This window comes from Halyomorpha halys, unplaced genomic scaffold (genome assembly GCF_000696795.3).
Source record: "Halyomorpha halys isolate HHAL.00 unplaced genomic scaffold, Hhal_1.1 Scaffold438.1, whole genome shotgun sequence".
NCBI lineage: Eukaryota > Metazoa > Arthropoda > Insecta > Hemiptera > Pentatomidae > Halyomorpha > Halyomorpha halys.
Genome location: NW_027107367.1, coordinates 577,702 through 584,250, shown reverse-complemented (window position 1 = coordinate 584,250; position 6,549 = coordinate 577,702). Strand labels below are relative to the sequence as shown.

Sequence of the window (6,549 nt, the reverse complement as noted above, 5' to 3'; positions counted from 1 at the left end):
GGGGGAGAATTGTATTTGTTTTCAGGTAGAGTAAATAATTGATATTAAATAATAATTATTGACGTAGTATAAGTAATTGATTCAATATTGACATACCTATTTGAGCTATTATTTGGTAAATAATTTCAGCTACAGTGACTGTCAACATAACACAAATAAAATAACTACTAAACAGAGAGAAATAAAATGGCATGATATAAATAGGGCAGGAAGGAAATGAGTCAATTCATATCATTTCGTTTAGGACATGAAAACCACAATCTTAGATTTTTATGACGTTTTCTATTTGTTTCATGTACATTCCTTGTCAATAATAAAAATTGTTATGATTGTGAAATTGTTACAATATAACTTTTATTTTTATTATTCTTTTACCTTTATTGCTAATTTTACCACTATTATTACGTTAATTATTAATAAATTTTCTTATTATTTCTGCTGTATTACGATGTCCATCTCTATATTTTCACCTTCATTGAATCAAGTTTCTTTGTAGTCCACGTATTACGATAGATCGGTTTCAATTAATACGTTTTATTAATTTTTGTGTTATTCTGGGCCACTATCCGGATCAGTTTAGAGCATGATAGTAACTTCATCTTCACGAATACTGGAACAATTACTAAATGCAAAACATATTCATTCTTTTGAGTATGATTGTGTATTCACGTACGTATGTACACATATGGGCAAACATGAAGAAAAACAAACACATTATATGACTTGAAAGATATTAAGTCAATATTCGAAATAAAAAAATACAATGGAATTTACTTCCTCTCATTTTTTTTTTAGGATTTCTTCTGCGTTATATAAGTTCGAACTCCATAGCAGCTATAAGAAAGGTCGACATCAACCTCTGCCATTAACCTTTCTTTTCTACCTTTTTCTCCAGTAGCTAGTTTTTTTAAACTTTCATCTTCCTTTTACTTCAGCTCCCCCATTGTAGAAGGTTTCTCCAGCATTGTTCCCTAAATTGGGACACGTAGATTTATTGCTCGAAGACAATGGGGGCAATACATAAGAAAAATATGTATGCTTGATAATTTATTAGTTCAGAGAGAGCTCAAAAAACCTTTTTTTTTCTGGAACTAAAATACATAAAATATATTATTTTAAGAGTTAAAAGTATTAATAGTAGGATAATTATAAGCTGTACTATAGTATATAGCAGTCATAGTACGTATAATAATTACAGTAGCTCACCATTAATCTTTTAAACTATTATTATTTTCATATTGGATGAAGATAGTTATCGAAATATATCAATATTATTGTATATTCATATATATCAATATTCTTATATAGAAAGATATCAAAATAGTAAACTATTTATTGTTAACGAACGTTTCAGTTGGTACCAGAACGTTTCTTATCAGCACTGACGAAGCCCTGCAACGTGGGGCGAAACGTTGGTTAAAAATAAATTGTTTTCTTTTACTACATTGATACCTTTAGTGACTGCCACCCGGACTATCTTCCGCCAATCTTTTATTATTTTCTCTTATTATCTTTTTACTATTAGTTTATTATTACTGTACAAATATTATTATAATTAAAATTATGAATTTGTCATAAATGCTTTTATTTCGTTACTTGTTTCATTAAAAATATTTGTATTTATTCCTTTAAATTGTGTTGCTATTAATAGCTCATTATTTCGCTTTACTCAAAAACTAAAATATGGAGCTAAATGCGAGTGGAAACGCATTTCTGTCGGTTCAAAAACGGTTCCTATGCAGTTAAATAGTTTAAAAAATTGTGGATATTTGATTTTTCGCCTATAAGTCGTAAATGGTGAATCCTAGCGAAAAAAAATTATAATTAAAAATTAATGTACATCCTGCGTACTATAAATTAATATCCATAACAATAATAATTAAAATATTGTTGTAAATATCTTGCTCCGGTTGTTCATTGGCACCTATAGATGGCTTGAAGTGCATGTAAAGTCCATATGCAACCAGAATAACCGATTTACTTTACCACGATATACCACTTGACTGTATTATTAAGTTATGATATTCATTCGATGTACAATTTTATGATTTCAATTTATTATCATATACAATAATTTTTTTTACTAGAATAAAACGTTTAGGAGTTATAGCCCAAAGAATAAAAAACAAAAACTAATTTGTTGCTTTATTAAATTAACTAGCTAATTACTTTGGCTAGGTTTTTTGATAAAAATTAATTAAGTGGCTTAGTTTTTGGACCGCTAGAAATGGTTTATTTGCAGATGTATTTTTTACGGGCAGAGTTTTATGTATTTGACTAGTACTTGATATGTGATTTCCAAAGGTTGATGTTTTTGATCGGATTTCTCCGAAACCGGGGCTTGACGTAAGACTTTTCATCATTTTAACACTTAAAATATTATACTTTTTTTTTTTTTGCAATACTAGCTACTTGGGAGAAGGAGTATAATGGAAGAACTGAAGAGCCAGAAAAAAATCTGGCGGAAAAATTAAAGCTAAAAATACGGACCATATGTACCTTCTAGGGGCGTGGCAGATGAGTAAGGGGACTATGCTAGCCAACCACTAGCTGCCTTCTGCTTCAGTTTAGATTCTAATAGACATTCCTATTAACTTAAACGTAAACCTTTCTTACGTGGGAGTGGCCTTTTTAGCTTCACTTTTGCTTTGAATGAGAACAGAACTATGCTATCCCTCTTGGCTAGCTATCGATAAAAAAAAAGTTAAACATAAAAAATTATTATTATTTCTTTCTATTGTTTTTTTTTGGCTGATCTATAATATATCTTCACCGCGCTTCAAATTGTCTAGCTACGCCACAGAAGTTTAGTTTTAATATCCAATATTTTCTCTTCATGCCCTGAGCATCTACTTTTTTATCAATTTATTTTTATTAAAATTGATAGAGCGCAAAATTTTACATTTTCCAAACTATATTTTCTTAACTGATATTAATTCTCTTCATTCTTATTAACTTCAAAGTATTGGTTTATTTACCTCTTGCAATTTTTACTTATCACAATATTTTTTTTTCTTTTCAAACACAACACTAGATCTATAAAGCCACTATATCTTAACTTCAGAGGTATTGGTGTTATTTAAAAATTTATCAATTCCTGGAGTAAAACATTTTAGTACAATTATGCAGTATTTATCAAATTTCATACTTATCTTTTTTTTTTCTTTTTTTTTTCAAATCATTAGTGCATGGAAGAGATGTCATTCCCCATCATTCTTGTAACATTGTTCCTGCTCTTGCATATGGTGGATTATTGAAATTAGACAATAAAAACAGCTATAGATCTAAAAAAAAAGGTAAACAGAAAACATAAAACTTCTAATAATAATAACCCATTGGAATGTAATTCGATAGAAGGGGAACTTTTTATGGGAGTTGGCGGCAGTGTGGGTTCAAAATTGAATTTACCATATCTGCGGGCCAGTATTAAATATATTAAAAAAATTATAATTAAATAAACATTTGTTTAAAGGCTAGTAGTTAACAAAAAAAGCTTCAAATAGCTGCATAAGATATATCTCCAGATTATAAAATAATATAAGAACTTCGTGAATAAAAATAACATAAAACACTTCTTTAAGGAATATTTACAACAAAAAATTAACGATAAAAACAAATTAAGAATTAGTGACCTAACAAGAAAAAGTTTATGGTTTGGAGCTTTCTCAACTCACGATTTCTGACTTCGCAGCGCGATCTTGTCTTCCGTTTCGTCTTCGAAGAACAGGTGATTTTGTAAACGGTGCCCCTATGTCCCACTGAGGGCTGAACAACTTTTATTTACAGTCACTGTGACTAATTGTCTAAGGGGACTTGGTCCCTAAGACATATATGGACTGAGTGATCGCCAATGAGGACTTGGTCCGTTATAAGCCGTTATACACCTACTGTTTACCAAATTAATTCCTACTCTCCATTCTACTCCACATTCATATGAACAATACATATGTGTATAGGTACGTAAATAAATACCAGTATATAGGAGTATACATAATGTTAAGTGAGCGTATATATAATATACGTACGTTTAAAAATAAATAAACGAAAAAAGTGGAGAAAATTATCGGGGAGTGCAGTCAGCAAAAAATTTGGAGATATACAGAACAATGAATTGAAAATATAAAATATTTGATTAATAACCATGGAATTAGGCAGTAGTAGATTTATAGCAATATAAGATGAAATATAATATTATATAGGTAAGAAGATATGTAAGCAGTGTTTAAAAAACTAAATTATAAATATGCTGATTCACATTATTTTTCTATAGTAAACTATCTACACCTCATTTTATATAAAAAAAAAAATTAAAAAAATTTTTTTTGACTATAGTGGCCACAATATAGCACCAATATCAGATTGAAAATTTGCAACTATCCCTAGCCCAATGTTGGATACTTTATAAAGATTAGCTTCGTTTTGTTTGTACGTTATGTATTTTCGATGATAAGCCTGACGATGAAAAAAAAAAAAAAAGAAAAAATTGTAATATTCATAAAGTTAAGTGTGGTATTATGTGGCATCATTCTATATTAAGTGGATGACTGAAGTGACGGTTAAGAGAGGCTGCTAATCGGAAAGAAGGATCCCCGAGGACACTAACGAGGTGTAAAGAGGACCAGATAGAGGAAGTTTGTCCTGAGCAAACAGCACTGCCGCCAACTTGTCGAATTATTCATCAGGCTGTGGCAGTTAAGTCTCCTCAGCCAGCTACAAATTACCCTTCTACTCCTAGCCGTCCAAACCCTTCCCCTCTCTCTCCTCCCCCCTCTAACTATTTTTATATCCCTCCTTTAATAATGTCTGTCAGAAGCGTTTTATTTAACAGTCTCGTAAACGTAAAATTTCTTTCAACTTATCACCAGGAATAATGTAAATAAAATACAAATTTATAAATGCGAGTTGTTTACTGAAAACATCTGTGATATTTTCGAGCAAGAGAGATCTGTTTGTTTATATACTGGGTTACTATAAATACTCTGTCATTCTTATAAGTTCTAATCCACCAGTTGTTATAACCTACTACATGTTATAACATTTCAATGCATCATTACACTAGAAACCAAAAGATATACAATTTTGCTTTCTTACATCGGAATTTTTCTCTTAAATTTTCTACCATCTGTACATGTTAGGAACAAACAACCAAAAAAAAAAACAAGTGGGAACAAATTCGATTTCGGGTTGCTAGTCAAATTAGTCTTCAGACATAATCGATCAAACTGTTAATCCAATTTTCATTAAATTTTCGAGAACTCTTAATTCTAATTTCAGGTAGCTTGATTAATGAACTATTGGAATAATCCTTCGAATTTGCCGACAGTTATAGTGAATTCTCACTATCCCTAACCAATCTTCCTCACCTTCCGTCAAATCTCAATTTATTCTCTCTGAAATTGTTTTCACACTTCAGTTTTCTAACAATCTAGAACTAAGCTTTGACTTTTAAAACACTTGACCAACTTCAGGTAAGTTTATAGGAAATATGGTTTTTCTCCTATATCCATGGGTTTACCCAGAGGGGGGCAGGAGCGGGTAGCTGCCCTTCTATAAGAAAATAAAAATTATTAATTTAATAAAAGTATTTTATTTTTTCAAGCAAATACTAATTGAAATAACTAATAAAGCACAGCGGCAATTATATATAAACTTCTTAAAATTTTGGTTTTAAAATTTGGTTTCATTCTCCTTTCCGTGCTGATTGTTGACTATGGTTTCCCCCCCCACTAGTTTTGATCCTGCGTACGCCCTTGCTCACATCCCTCATTTTTTTTTTTATGAGGGGAGAGGAGATATTTAAAGTCCTTCACACCTTTATGGCCCTTTCAAATAGAGTTTGAAGGTTGAACATATGTATGTGAAGCAAAATCTATAGCTATAAACAAAATGATTAAATACAATTGAATAAATATCTTGCATGAATTGTACGATATATTTTATATTTTAGTATAAAACTAAATTCTATAAAACAAAAATTAAATTTGAAAACTGACTCTAAAGTGTTAAAGAAAATGAGAAGTGACTTCAGTTGGTTTTAAAATTCTATTCAATTTTCTCAAATGTTACTGAAATCGTGAAATCAATTTTTATCAGACCTTTTATCAGTTATTTTATTTTATTTTTTTTTTTTTTATTTGAATAAAATTACTTCAAAAGTATACTGGGACTTAAGCAACGATCAACCATAGTCGAGGAAATGAATAGTTATAAAATGAGAGAATAGTTGTCGGATATAACTCGATACCATAAAGTTATACATACTTTTGCGAATTGAATTCGCAATTAGAACTGAGAAATCAAATAATTTAAAAAATATAAAAATAAAATAAAATATCTAATTGGAAAACAACTGTTGACTTCCGTACGCTACGGTCGCTCAAGAGAAAAACAATCCTTCGAGATCAAAATTCTTTTAAAAAAAACTCACAGTAAATATATAAATCCCCATAAATACAATGAAGAAGATAATCGTTATAACAGTGTTTCTTATAACCAACACCGAAAGCGCTGGTGGTGGATCATCCGGAAAGTACTAATAGCTGAAGTGAT

At 30.2% G+C, this 6,549-nt stretch overlaps 1 protein-coding gene and 1 long non-coding RNA gene across 3 annotated transcripts in view; one reads left to right on the top strand and one right to left on the bottom strand.

Moving 5' to 3' along the window:
• Positions 1-6,549, bottom strand: part of Lar (tyrosine-protein phosphatase Lar) — a 969,819-nt gene that overhangs the window by 663,911 nt on the left and 299,359 nt on the right. The window contains exon 1 of one of the 2 annotated variants that reach the window (XM_067045668.1): positions 97-142. The exons of the other annotated variant lie outside the window; for it this stretch is intronic. The gene's annotated coding sequence lies outside the window, so the exon portion shown is untranslated. Of the gene's footprint in view, positions 1-96; positions 143-6,549 lie in introns of those variants that run through there. 2 annotated transcript variants of the gene reach the window in all.
• LOC136795367 (uncharacterized) overlaps positions 1-6,549 on the top strand; it is a 188,476-nt gene that overhangs the window by 181,695 nt on the left and 232 nt on the right. The gene's annotated exons all lie outside the window — the stretch shown is intronic.